Here is a 15,518-nt window from a genome sequence, read left to right as displayed (position 1 = left end):
CACTGTGCCACCTAGGTGCTCCCTGATTTAGTTTTTAAAGTAATATTATTTGTAGAAATATGTTTAATGTAATTATACATATATAACCTATATCAGATTGTTTTCTGTCTTGGGAAATGGAGAGGGAAGGGAAGGAGAGAGAAAAATTTGGAACTAAAAGTCTTATGAAAACAAATGTTGAAAACTATCTTTATATGAAACTGGAAAATAATAAAATACCTTGGTTGTTACCTAATTACATTTTTGAATTTTCTATCATTTTTACTTGTAAGTCACCTCCCCCTACTTTTTTTCTGAATACTGTACTATTCTGCTATATTTCTGAAATGAGATATTTGCACCGAGTCAATGCTGAGGAATATTAATATTTTGATATTTTTTGATCACTTTGCTATTTTTTCCTCCAGTCTTCAAATAAGTACTAACAGTTTCCAAAGACATATTCATAGCAGCTTGAAGTATGCCTTCTTCAGTCATAAAATCATCTATTTGAGACTCAGTTTCCCAGTAGTAAAATGGAATCATTCTCCTTTCAACTATGTCTAGATCAGTTTCAAGTGTATTAGTATTTGTAGGTGATTTTTCACATATATGTGTCATCTATTCTGGCTGCTCTTGTTTTTTCAGAGTAGACTTCTGTTCTCTTTCATAGTTCTTCTGAAGTAAGAGATGTTGGTGAATTTGTACCTGATGTCTGTGGAATATCTCATGAAATATTATTTCTGGAACCACCTTGAATACTAAACTGAATTGCTCTACACAAATCAGCTTCTTCATCTTCCATATCAATTTCATGTCAACTTAGTGCTAGAGCACTTTGTAGTTTTTATAATCTTCCTCTAATGTTCCTGTTCCATCATTTGAATGACAATTACATTTTAAGTATTAAATTCTTAATTTTTTTCCTTGGGTACATTATCCAAATTTTTGCTTTTCAGCAGCAAATCTCAATTTTCAATTTATTAATGGCAACTACTCTATTTAAGTATTTATTTTGATGTTATCTTCAGCACTTACTACAGAGAGTTAACACTTAATGAGTTTACAAGTAGTTCTGTTAATATTGGAATTCTCTCTACTTTGTTCCCTTGCTGAGTAGCCCTTTGAAACCCAAACTTTTACCCACTCTCCCTTTTCCAAAGGGGAACACGCAACAGTCTGAGGGAGAACCATCAAATTTCCAGCATGGAGTAGCTTTGCATGGCCACAAAGATAGGGGGAGTGGGTAGATTTCTAGCTCTTTTAGAGTGGGGTCTCCATAGTTTTTTCATTTGAAGTGAATTCCCAGAGCATCAGACATTCCCATATACAGATGTAAATTTAAACATCTATTTCACAGGCAAATGGAAATGCAGTTAGGTGGTGAGTGGATAGATCAAGGCATCTGGAGTCAGTAAGATCAGAGTTCAAATCTCAATCACTTACTAGGGCAAGTCACTTAATTTTTCTCAACCTCAGTTTCCTCATCTGAAAAATGAGGATATTAATGCCACCTACCTCTCAGAGTTGCTATTAGGATAAAATGAGATAATATTTGTAAAGCACTTTGCAAATCTTAAAGCACTCTATAAATTCTAGCTTTATTAGCTATTATTTTTAATCATAACCCGCATTTTTAGTTTATCTGAAATTCCATTAATGTGAACAATCAAGTTCTTAGCAAAACTTCGAACCAGACATTTTGTCTTTGAAACCCTCCCCCCTTCCCCAAAGAAGCCCAATAATCATATGTTGGCCCTGAGTCTGTACTCTCCTGACAGATCTGCTCTCCAGACTGATCTTTTCCCATTTTCTCCCTCTATAGTCTAATCTCCTGCCTTATCCTCCCTACACCCAAGCTTATATGTGTTTCATTCCCTCAAGTCCTTCCCAGCTAAGTGAATAGCAAATGTGACAAACTAATCTTTAGGCTAATGGGTTACTATGTGCCCTTCCCAAGTGACATTTTGCATATTATTGGAGATTTCAGTATCTTAATCCAAAGGAGAAGATGAAATTGAGGAGGGATGTCTGGCTCTTCAGTGAGCTGGGGGAGGAGTCAGGTATATTTTTTGGGAGTGGCAAGCTCTAAAGTCCCTTAAATCACAAGCTTCCTACTCAACCTATACCTAAGTGTGGCTGCTACTGAAGATAATTGAGAGATGCGTGTATGTAAATATTTCTTAGGTAGTTATAGCAAAGGGTAGAGTTATAATACTCTAATGACTAAGTATATTTCTACTCTTGTAAAAGTGATTTACTAAAAATGTGATAGTTCTATTGTTTTCTATAGACTGTGTGTATATTATATACATATATACACACATATATACATATATAATTTTTGTCAGAAATATTTTTGGTCAACCATTATGTTGAAAGGATTCCAATTCTCTATTAAGAAACTGTCAGGGGCAGCTAGATGGTGCAGTGGATAGAGCACCAGCCCTGGAGTCAGTAGTACCTGAGTTCAAATCCGGCCTCAGACACTTAACACTTACTAGCTATGTGACCCTGGGCAAGTCACTTAACCCCAATTGCCTCACTAAAAAAAAAAAAAAAAAGAAACTGTTGTTGTTGCCCATAGGCCTTGTCAAAAGCATTTTATGGCTATTTCATGGACATGAGATTTCATTATTAGGCTGCCTTTCTTCATTGGTTTCATTAACTTTGTTAAGTTATTGATATTTATTTATTTTTACTAGCATTTACAGCAAAAATGAGAGTCCCTGAGTAGAATCTAAAATTCTGAATTTTCATTCCAGTTCCATAACTAATTTGTTAAGTTTCAGGTCAGTCATCAAAGTTTAGTTTTTCTCATGAATTTAAAAATATAATAAACATCCTTGCATTTATGGAGCTTGGGGAAACAAAATTTTCAATGATTTTTAGAGATATGGAAGACAGAATATTTATGTTAGTGGCAAAGTTTTATTTGTTGTTCAGTCGTTTTTCAGTCATGTCTGACTCTTCGTGACCTCATTTGGGATTTTCTTGGCAAAGATATTGGGATGGTTTGCCATTTCCTTCTCTAGCTCGTTTTACAGATAAGGAAGCTGAGGCAAACAAGGTTGTGACTTACCCAGAGTTACACAGCTTGTAAGTGAGGCCAGGTTTGAATTTGGGTCCTTCTGACTCCAGTTTTGCATCCTATCCATTGTGAAATCTAACTGCCCATAAGTTTCATTAGATTTTCTTATTTTATTTACACCAAAAGTGAGTGTGGTTGACCCCTGATCCCACAACCTTTCCTATATTAGTAGTGTTCATAATAATAATAATAATAGAAGTAATAGCATTAGCTGGCGATATTATTGGAGCAAGGTCCTGGAAGGAGATGGAAGAAACTAGGATCAAAGCATATGTAAATAAGAAGCAAAAGAAATAACTTCTTTTGAGACATGAGGGAAGGAGGAGAGAGTGGGTGACGTTGCTGAAAGGTTTTGATAAATGGAGGAGGGATGATGGAGGGAGCCTACTGAATGACCTCCACATAACTGCTTAAGTAATAAACAAAGCAATTTGATGTAAGGCATGGTGTAAGGGTAACATTGAAGAATGAACTAAGAAGCAAATGTCTTTTTGGAAATGAGATGGGACATCTAGAACAAGTAGAAGAAATGCTGGGTAGCATTGAGGTCCCAACTAAGATTATGCACCATAAATTGATATTGATGGAACTATTTTCTCATCTTGGCTCCTTGGTGAACTAGTTCAACCCTACAGACACAGAGTTCTTTTCTCTTGAGTCCCTGGCCCCTAATCCTATCACAGATTGTGCCTTGCCAAGCCTCAGCCTTGGATCATTCCCACAATCTGCTGCCTTTTCTCCTTCGCATGTGCTGCTGAACAAAAGTGGACAAAATCATGCAACTGTTCTGATTAATTTTACTACATATTTATTTTACACAGCCTCAGCTGGGTCCTCATTGCTCCTAGGTCATCCTTCTACATTCCCCTTATGAACTCACTATTCTACTCTCCACAGTGACTCTTCTAAAATTGTTCATCCCTTCGCAAAACCTGCTATGATTCTTATTCCTCCCATCCTCTTAGTTGAGAACTTTGCTTCATATTTTAATGAAAAAATTGAATCCATTCATCAAGAGCTCCCTCTTCTCACCCCTTCCTCATTTCTCTGTATTGAGGGTTAAGTGACTTGCCCAGGGTCACACAGCTAGTAAGTGTCAAATGTCTGAGGCCAGATTTGAACTCAGGTCTTCCTGAATCCAGGGCCAGTGCTTTATCCACTGTGCCACCTAGCTGCCCCTTCCCTTCCTCATTTCATATCATTCAGATGCTTTTTGCCACTATCTCCTCCCCTTGTCTCACAGGAAGAAGTAGCTCTACTGCTTGCCAAGGGGCGCCCTTCTACCAGCACAATCTATTCCATCTTATCTCCTTCAACAGATTGCCTCCTCCATCATCTTCATTCTCTCACTTATCTTCAATCTCTCCCTGTCTGCAGGCTCCTTTTCTACTGCCCCAAAATGTGCCCATGTCTTCCAGAGCCTCAAAAAACCCTCACTTGATCTATCCATTCTTGCTAGCTACCATCTTATAGCTCTTTTGCCCTTTGTGACTAAACTTCTTGAGAAGGCAATAGGTGCCTCCACTCCCTCACCTTTAACTTCTTAATTTCCTGCAATCCAGCTTCTAACCTCAGTATTCAGCTGAAACTGCTCTCTCCAGCATTACTAACATGCTGAATCTAATGCCTTTTTCCTAATCCTTATTGTTCTTGACCTCCCTGCAGCCCTTGACACTGTCAGTCATCTTCTCGATATTCTTTTCTCTCTAGGTTTTTGGGACACTACTCTCTTCATTTTCTCCTCCAACCTATCTGAATACTAATTCTCAGTCTCTTTTGCTGGAGCCTCCTCCAGGTCATGCCCACTAAATGTGGGTGTCCAATAGGGATCTATTCAAGCCCTCTTCACTTCTTCCTTTATACTACTTCACTTGTTGATCTTATTAATTTCTATGTATTTAATTATTATCTCTATTCTGATGATTCTCAGATCTACTTGTCTAACCCCAACCTCTCTGCTGAACTCCAGTCTCAGATCTCCAAACTGTCTTTCAGACATCTCAAACTGGATGTCCAGTAGACATCTTAAACTCAATAGGTCCCCAACTGAACCCTTTCCCCCTAAACTCTTTCCCCTTCATAATTTCCCTATCACCACTACTAGGTTTGTATTCCACAGAGATCATAAAAAAGGGAAAGAGACCCACATGCACAAAAATATTTATAGCAGCTCTCTTTGTGGTAGCAAAGAATTAGAAATCAAGGGGATGTCCATCAATTGGGGAATGGCTGAACAAGTTATGGTGTATGAATGGAATGGAATACTATTGTGCTGTAAGAAACAATAAGCAGGAAGATTCAGAAAAACCTGGAAGGACTTACATGAACTGATGCTGAGTGAGATGAGCAGAACCAGGAGAACATTATACACAGTATCAACAACATTGTGTGATGATCAACTATGATAGACTTAGCTCTTCTCAGCAATGTAATGATCCAAGAAAGGACTCATGATGGAAAATGCTCTCCACATTCAGAAAAAAGAACTGTGGGATCTGAATGCAGATTGAACCATACTGTTTCTACTTTTTCTGTTTTTGTTTTTTCCTTTTTGAGGTTTTCCCCTTTTGTTTTGATCCTTCTTTCACAACATGACTAATGCAGAAATATGTTTAATGTAATTATACATATATAACCTATATTGGATCGCTTTCTGTCTTGGGGAAGGGGGAGGGAGAAAATGTGGAACTCAAAATCTTATAAAAACAAATGTTGAAAACCATTACTGTTGAGGGTACCATCATCCTCCCAGTCCTCCAGGCTCTTAACCTAGATATCATTTTTAGCTCCTCCTCATCTCTCATCTCCCCCATTTCCCCCACCCTTATGATATCTTTTTCCAAGGACTGTTGGTTTTTTTTTATCTTTGCAATATCTCCCAAATATGCCCCCTTCTCTCCACTTATACTGCCACTACCCTAGTGTAGGCCCTCATCTCCTCATGTCTGGAGTATTGAAATAGCCTGTTGGTTAATCTGCCTGCCACAAATCTCCCCCCTCTCCAATCCATCCTCCATTCATCCACCAAAATGATTTTTCTAAAGCACTGGTTAGACCCTCTCACCCCCATACTCAATAAATTCCAGTGACTTCTTATCACCTCAAGGATCAAATATAAAATCCTTTATTTGGCATTCAGAGTCTTTCATAACCCACCTCTCCAACTTTTCCAGTCTTCTTTTTTTGTTTGTTTGTTTGTTTTTGGGGGGCAATGAGGGTTAAGTGACTTGCCCAGGGTCACACAGCTAGTGTCAAGTGTCTGAGGCTGGATTTGAACTCAAGTCCTGAATCCAGGGCCGGTGCTCTATATGCTACGCCACCTAGCTGCCCCCCAGTCTTCTTATATCTTACACCCACTATGTATTCTTCAAATGACATTGGCTTCCTTGCTATTTCATGAACAATACATTCTGTATACTCTGGATATTTTCTTGGGCTGTATCCCTATTCTTGGAATGTTCTATTTCCTCCTCTCTGCCTCTTGACTTTTCTTATTCCCTTCAAGTCCCAGCTAAAATTTCACCTTCTGCAGGAAGCCTTTTCCAATCTCTCTTAATTTTTTCCCTTCTCTCCATTAATTGTAGAGCCCTGAAACTGCCTTTCCTCAATGTGTCTATTTTGTCCTTGACTCAATAATGGACTTTGATATCTACCACTCCTGTTCTGGGGACACTGCTAGGATGTTCATTGGAAGCCCCAAATCTTCTGACCTTTCAAAGCTAACAGGGTCATTCTCTGATAAATGCTCAATTAATGCTTGTTGACTCCAATTGAATTGAGTGGCATTTTGGTGTGAGGGAAGGGGATTGATTAGTTTTCAGTATCTAAACAGCACAGGAAATTAAAGAGTTAACCCATCCCAAAGTTCTAAATGGAATGTGGAATCCTGGCATTTTTGAAGTGTGCCTCCAGGAAATTTCACTCTTTCTGTTCCTGATTATGACAGTTGTGGGCTTCCAGGAGGGGAGGCCAGCTGGTGTGATAGTATACTGGAATTTTTTTTTTAAATCAGTGCAGAAAAGAGGTTGACTATAGAATATAAATTTGAAATCACTAGCCATACCCAAGAATTATGAAGTTTTTTTTACTCTTCTTTGGAAACTTGAATTGCTTGAAGGCCACCTGTGCTGCTTGCTAGATGGCAGTATTCACCTTAGGCAAAATGACTGCCTAATTCATAAAGTCTGGGAATTTTTTTTTTATGAGCTACAATGTAGGCTATCCACTAAATATTTTAATTAGGTTTATTTAGACATCATAGGAGCAATGTTATACAATCCCATTTAACCTTGTCATTTCTTTTACTCTATTTTATAGTGAAGCAGAGATTAGGTTGAATGCTTTTAAGATGTATTTTCAAGAAGCTAACAATTCTGACTTTACCAAAAGGGAAGTTTCTTTTAAGAAAAATTGAAATTTACAAAGAAATAGATAGAGGCTTAAAATGTAAGTATACCAAATGATAAAACTTCACTAATGTGATGATTCTTTCCTTAGCCAGGATGGTATGGTTCCCCAAGTTCAGGAATAGAAGAGGCTTTCCCCTACCCTTCTACCTCCAGTCCCTTTACAGGTGGGGTCCATTCTCTTAGAACTGAATTTATTCTGTGCTTCAAAGCTGAATAAATGTCCCCAAAATCAAAGCCCCAGCTTGTCTATGCCTCACAAATGTACAGGGAAGTTGTGAAGTCGATCAACTCCAGTGAATATGTGGAACTTTAAAGATCACCTAACTCTAGACCCTTCATTCTATAGATGAGGAAAATTAACCTCAGAGAAATGAGGTCTCACAGGTAATGAGGATCAAAAGCAGGATTTAAATGTAGGCTTTCAATCTTCAAATCCAGTGCTTTCTTCACTTTTTTACTTGGACTCCACTATACCAGTTCAGTTTCTAGTCCATAAGTATAAGAATTGGGCAGATAAAGTGGCAGTTATCTATGCCTTTCACATCGTTTCCCATATCTGTAAGAGTTAGCTGGTTCTACCAATTTCTGGCAGCCTATAATTTCACTGAAGGTGGAGAGAGTTGTTAGGAGAATTTGTATAATGCACAGAGCCACCATGTCTTGTCCCAGGTAAAATGAGGAAATAGATGGCATTTTCTTTTGTGCTCTTAAAGTTCCCTTTCAATAACCTTTCTCCTGCTGGTATTGGCTCTTCCTAATAATTTGGCACTTTCTCTACACATAAGGCATTTTTTGCTCTCAATGAATGAATAAAAATTCAATTATTAAGTTCTTACTATGTGCAAAACAGTGCCAAGTCTACTATTAGCTCTTTCTCTGAATATGGATCACATTTTTTTTGAGGTGCAAAATGGATAAATTTGGTTACATTAAATTAAAAAGGTTTTGTATAAATAAAAGCAATTTAGCCAAGATTAGAAGAAAAACAGAAAATCAGAAGAAAAATAATATAATATACATATGTATGTGTATATATGTGTGTATATATACATATATGTATGTGTGTATATATATATATATATATATATAAATGGTCAAATTTATAAAAAAGTCATTCCCCAATTATTAAATGATCAAATTATATGAACAGGCAGTTTTTAGATGAAGAAATAAAAATTATATTTCTAAAAGTGCTTTAAACCAATATAGATGAGAGAAATCAAAATAACTTTGAGATGTCAGATGGATCACATTTTTAATAAGTCCTTCAAAAACAAGCAAACAAACAAAAATAAGTCCTTCAGAGTTGTCTTGTATCATTGTGTTGCTGAGGATAGCTAAGTCATTCACAAATGATCATCTTAGAATATTGTTGTTATTTTGTATAGAGTACATTTCACTTTCTATCAGTTCATGTAAGTCTTTCCAGGTTTTTCTGAGAGCATCCCGCTCATCATTACTTTTTTTTCATAGAAATATTTTATTATTTTCCAGTTACATTTAGAGATAGTTTTCAACATTTGTTTTTTATAAGATTTCTAGTTTCAAATTTTTCTTCCTCCTTCCACTCCCTCCCCCCTCCCCAAGACAGCAAATAATCTGATATAGGTTATATGTGAACAATCACATTAAACATATTTCTACATTAGTCATGTTATGAGAGAAGAATCAGATTAAAAAGGAAAAACCTCAAAAAAGAAAAACAACAACAAAAACAATAGAAATAGTATGGTTTGATCTGCATCTAGATTCCACAGTTCTTTTTTTTTTTCTGGATTTGGAGAACATTTTCCATCATGAATCCTTTGGAACTATCTTGGACCATTATATTGCTGAGAAGAATCAAGTCTATCACAGTTGATCAACACACAATGTTGTTGGTACTGTGTACAATGTTCTCCTGGTTCTGCTCATCTCACTCATCATCAGTTCATGCACATCCTTTCACGTTTCTCTGAACTCCTCCTGCTCATCGTTTCTTACAGCACAATAGTATTCCATTACATTCATATACCACAACTTGTTCAGCCATTCCCCAATTGTTGGGCATCCCCTTAATTTCCAATTCCTTGCCACCACAAAAAGAGCAGCTATAAATAACTTTGTATATGTGGGTCCTTTCCCCTTTTTTATCATCTCTTTGGGAAAAAGACCTAATAGGGGTATTGCTGGGTCAAAGGGTATGCAAAGCTTTATAGCCCTTTGGGCATAGTTCCAAACTGCTCTCCAGAATGGTTGTATCAGTTCACAGCTCCACCAACAATGCATTAGTGTTCCAATTTTTCCAAAGCTTCTCCAACATTTATTATTTTCCTTTTTTGTCATATTAGCCAATCTGAGAGGTGTCAGGTAGAACCTCACTGCTCATCATTTCTTATAGCACAATAGTGTTCCATCATAATCTCATCCTACAATTTGTTCAGCCATTCCCCAATTTATGGGCATCTACTCAATTTCTTTTTTGGGGGGGGGCAATGAGGGTTAAGTGACTTGCCCAAGGTCACACAGCTAGTGAGTGTCAAGTGTCTGAGGCTGGATTTGAACTCAGGTCCTCCTGACTCCAGGGCTGGTGCTCTATCTACTGTGCCACCTAGCTGCCCCCCATCATCTACTCAATTTCAAATTCTTTGCACCAGAAAAGTTTCCATAAATATTTTTTGTATATATGGGTCCTCTAATTTTTTTGTTTTTTATTTCTTTTTGGATAGTGACCTAGTAGTGAGTGGTATCACTAGGTCAGAGTATGCATGGTTTTATAGCCCTTTGATCATAGTTCCAAAAGGCTCTACAGAATATTTGATTCAGTTTACAACTCTAATCCCGGAATTGTTTTCACTTGCATCTTTCTGTCTTTTTTTTTTCCTTTTTTTTTTTCCCAGGGGTGAGCTCAGCCTGGCCCTGGAGACTGGTTATCTGGACCACCGAGCATTAACCCTTTGTTTCTCATCACCGCTCTTTCTTTTTTTTTTTTGAGGCAATTGGGGTTAAGTGACTTGCCCAGGGTCACACAGCTAGTCAGTGTCAATTATCTGAGGCCAGATTTGAACTCAGGTACTCCTGAATCCAAGGCTGGTGCTCTATCCACTGTGCCACCCAGCTGCCCCAACTTGCATCTTTCTAATCAATAGTGACTTGGAGCATTTTTTTTTATATGGTTATGGATAGCTTTGATTATTTCATCTGAAAACTTCATATCTTTTGATCATTTATCAGTTGGGGAACGGCTATTATTTTAATGAATTTGACTCAGTTCTCTATGTGTTTGAGAAATAAGGCCTTTGTCAGATCGACGTTTCGAATTTTTTTCACAGTTACTATTGCTAACTGTATTTTCCTCTATCTTATTCCCTCCCTATACTGTTGTCAGCATTTTCACAGGGATTGCTCCTCCAAGCCCCCATGATGGCTTAAAGGGTTGGGCTAGAGGCAGAGTTGGCATCTTGGGGATCACTACTAATCCTGGAGCTCTTAGATGCAAGACCCTGGACTATCTGCACCACAGTCCAAAGGGAAATAATGATCCAGGTGATTGCTATAGATTATCCTGCTTATCCCATGTGATTTCCCTATCTCTTCCTCTGGGAATCTTGGAATATTTGAGGTTAACTTTAATGCCGCTTTGTTGGTGATAGGGATGGCAGGAATGATGGGGTTCATCAGGATTGCTACTCTGTGTGGTAAGATATGGGGCAGCTAATGGCACAGTGGATAGAGTACTGGGCTTGGAGTAAAAAAGACTTTATGGTTCCACAGACTTACTAACCATGAGACTCTGGGTAAGTAATTTAACTTTGTTCGCCTCAGTTTCCTCATCTGTCAAATGCGCTGGAAAAGGAAATTACACACCACTCCAGTATCTAGTATTTGCCAAGAAAACCCCATAAAGAGTTGGACATAAACTGAAATGACTGAATAAAAATGGTAAAATATAAGGTTGAACTAAATTATTTGGCAGAGTGTTACAGCATTATTCAGTGCTGCTTTAGATGGTAGAATGAGGACCAATGAGTGGAAGTTATAAGGAAACAGATTCCATCATGAATAAGAATGTCCTCAAAATCTTCAACCTTGCTAATCTGATAAACAAATCCAATAGTCTATGTTCATTTTAACTGTTTACATTTTGAGGCAACGAAGGAAAGAAAGGCAACATGATAGTGTGTTAGGAGGGGAGATAGTTGAAGGGAAGTGGGACCTTCCAGTGGAACTTAAATTACACTATCCACATATAAGACTAGAACAAATAATCAGGGGAGAGGAAACCCAGGTCTAAGTCACCCTAGGAATAAATTAGTATTCTGGGAAATTTATTTATTCTTTCAGGTAATAATAATTTCATTAGTAGTTATAGTGGTAGCAGCAGCACAAGTAGTAACTAGCATTTATATAGCACTTTGAGGTTTGCAGTGCTCTTTACAAACATCTCATTTGATCCTCATAATAGCCCTTGGAGGTAGGTGCTATTTTTTATTCTCTATTTTACATATGAGAAAACTAAGACAGACAGAAGTTAAATGACACCCAGGGTCACAGCTAGAAAGTGTCTGGGGCTGGATTTGAATCCAGGTTTTCCTGATTCCAGATTCCTCAGAAGAGCCTAGAATCTAGCTGCCTATAGGTCATTGAGGTATGGTCAATACACCTTCATGACTTCGGAGCAGGACTGTGGACAGATTTTGTCATAAGCTATCTTGGGCAATTAAATTCAACCAACACCTATGTGATGGGCCAGAAGTTGAGAGTTAGGCTTCAAAGAGCATTAGACCACAAACATAGCTTTGATTATAGGTGCTAATAAGGAGGCTTCCCCAGGGAAATATCCTCTGGCAGAGGTACAAGCCTTTGAGTCATTGATCATCTAATGAAATAGATAAGAAGACTAGATAAGAACCACTCTCCCTATTGGTTTTTCAGACCTAACAAGAACCTCTCTTATTCTCCATTCTCTGCTTGGTGTCACCTAGCACATCTTTGAAGAAGAACAAAAATACTGTGGCAAGCAGGCCATAGCATAATCTTGTGCCATAGCCTGAAAAGTGTATCCTTTTTATGTTAGTAAAGAAGCCATTTGCTTGCATGCCTTGAGTATTTCATTGACTAGATCTGATCCTTGCCTGAACAACCTCTTAGCTGTCAAATCATTGATATAATTGGAATCAGGAACTCATGGTGAGGATACCTTCTCTGTCAATGCCTTCTCTGCAACTCAAAGTCTTAGAGAGTTTCCTGAGGCACTAAAAGTCAAATGACTCACCTGAGATCACAGAGTCAGAGTGTGATAGACGACTTTAGTCCAGGGCTGCTGCTGCTGCTGCTTCTATTTTGGTGAGGCGATTGGGGTTAAGTGACTTGCCTAGGGTCACACAGCTAGTAAGTGAGAAGTGTCTGAAGCCAGATTTGAAATCAGGTCCTCCTGACTCCAAGGCCAGTGCTCTATCCACTGCGCCAGCTAGCTGCCCCAAATCCAGGGCTTCTTGACTGAGACCAGCTCTCTCTCCATGATGCCAAACTACCTCTATTAAGTGGCTGCTATGTAAAAAAACACCATGGCAGATATTGAGGGAAATATAAAGATAAATAAGATCCTTTTCTCCGTGTGTAGTAGATATACTTGGATATTATTAGTAGGTAGCACCCTCTTCCAGGACCTAGCCCTTCAATTTATCACTCACAGGTTTTCAGGTTGGCTTGGGGCTGGGAGAAGTGGTTCATGTAACCACTCTCCCAGGTTAAAAGCATAGTGTGAGACCACACTGCTAAAACTATAGCCCACGGGGCAGCTAGGTGGCGCAGTGGATAGAGCACTGGCCCTGGAGTCAGGAGTACCTGAGTTCAAATCCGGCCTCAGACACTTAACACTTACTAGCTGTGTGACCCTGGGCAAGTCACTTAACCCCAATTGCCTCACTAAAAAAAAAAAAACCACACACACAAAAAACCCCTTATAGCTCACAAGCTTTGCTATGAGGGTGCATGAGCTATATATTTAGAAACACAGACCTATGATCAGTAAGTAGAAACAATTAGCTCAAAGCAAAGGCATTTACTCAGCATAGTAAGACCAGTAATGTAGAACATTTCACCTCTCCTATATAAAGCTAAAGTGTAATCTTCCACAAATACCCACAGTATCTGTGGAAGAGTAGGCACAGAGTATACTGATAGTGAGGCATGTGTACAATAATTAATGCATATAGTCAAGACAATTAATGCCCCACGTACTACAGACCCCCAATATCCTTTCTCCCTTTCTCTTCACATGGTATCCTCACATGTTTTCTGAATGAAAATTACTACAGTAATAATAACAGTTCATATTTACTTAGTGCTTTAAGATTTGCAAAACTCTTTCCATACATCTCTTTTGAGCCTCACAATAATCCTGTGAGGTTTTACAGATGAGGGAACTGAGAACCAGTGAATTGAAGTTGCTTATCCAAGGTCACAAAGCTATTAAGTGTGAGAAGCAGGAATCAAACCCAGTTCTCCTGATTCCTCTGTTCCTTCAAATATACTGTGGTGCCCCTGATGTGACAGAGGTTAGAGAGGTGAGAATGAAAATTATCTATAAGTCAATAAGGCTTGGTCATTGCCTGGGGCAATAAAGGAAAGGGAAGGTCTCTAAGATTTTGAGCCTGGAGAGAGAGGGGGGGAGGGAAGGAGAGGGAGAGGGAGAGAGGGGATAACATTAACAGAGACTGGTCGTAGGAGAGAAGTTGTAGGGTTAGGGTGTATGTTGTGTTCAGTATTATATATGTTGAATTTAAGGTTGAATGGCAAGTGTCAATATTAAGTAGATGGTAATACTCACTAAATCTAACCTGAATCCCTATTGTTGCTACTTTAATTACAATTCTTCTTTCCTATCCTTTTGTGGAGTTTGGGGAAAGGAGAGGAGGAATGAGGGTTGGGGTTTTTTTTCCCAGGTTTTTATTGATTAGACACATAAGTGCTCATTAAGAGCTTTCTGAACTGGCCCAAGCATTGCTAATGTATTATTTTGTTGATATTACCCCTCCCCTTTTATCCAACCATTGGCTTATCTGAGAGCTACAAAACACACATGGGAACTGATGACATTTGAGATGGCTTATTTCCAGTTATTTACACCATTTGCATTACTATCTGATTTCTAGGTCTTGCCCTGACAAGCTAGATTTTGCCTGAACATTGATTAAATGAAAATTAATTGTGGGACTGTGGTAAAGAGGCTAGATTCTCATCTTAGCTGTGGTCTTGGCTACAGTAATGCCCTTCTATTTGGGGACTACATAGATGGGTGAGAAACTGGCTCTTCTCATTTTTATAGGATCGTTGAATTTAGAACTTAAAAGGGGATTCAATATTATTTAACTCGATACCTTCACTTACAGAAGAGGAAAGAAGTTCAGTGACTTGTTAAGGTTCATGTGATAGCAAGTAGTAGAGCCTAGGTTTGAACCTAGGTCCTCTGATATAAAAACCCGTGTTCTTTCCACTAGAACACTGTGCCTCTTCCTGCTCTGGGGTGATGCTACTGCCTAAAATTCCATCATCAGGGCTTTAATCATTAGGATCAATTCATGATGAGTAAAAATGCAATTGTCCTTGTCCCAATTAATACTAAAGCAGCTAGGTGGTGCAGTGGATAGAGCACTGGGCTTGGAATCAGAAAGACTCCTCGTCCTGAGTTCAAATCTGGCCTCAGACATTTACTGGCTGTGTGACCCTGGGCAAGTCACTTAACCCTGTTTAACTTTAGTTTCCTCATCTGTAAAATGAGCTGGAGAGGGAAAAGGCAAACCAATTCAGTATCTTTGCCAAGAAAACCCCAGTTGGAGTCATGGAGAGTCAGACATGATTGAAACAACTCAACAACAGAAGTTCATACTAAGATATTAATTATTAAGCTCTTTGAGGGCAGGGACTAGAAATTTTATGATTCTATGAAATGATTGAGTTGATTCTGCTCGGCTGGCAATTAGTTGAGAACATATTGTGGGAGATACCTGGCCTGGTGGAGAGCCCTAGGCATTAACAGGATGGGAACAGGCTTGGTG

The 15,518-nt window shown here is 38.5% G+C and overlaps 1 pseudogene; it reads right to left on the bottom strand.

Moving 5' to 3' along the window:
* Positions 1–345: 345 nt before the first annotated feature.
* On the bottom strand, positions 346–861 carry LOC122738433 (annotated as a pseudogene).
* Between the last annotated feature and the right edge of the window lie 14,657 nt (positions 862–15,518).

Source organism: Dromiciops gliroides, chromosome 2 (assembly GCF_019393635.1).
Source record: "Dromiciops gliroides isolate mDroGli1 chromosome 2, mDroGli1.pri, whole genome shotgun sequence".
In the NCBI taxonomy this organism is placed as follows: Eukaryota; Metazoa; Chordata; class Mammalia; order Microbiotheria; family Microbiotheriidae; genus Dromiciops; species Dromiciops gliroides.
Note: the sequence above shows the minus strand (reverse complement) of the source record. Positions and strands in the feature narration are given on the sequence as shown.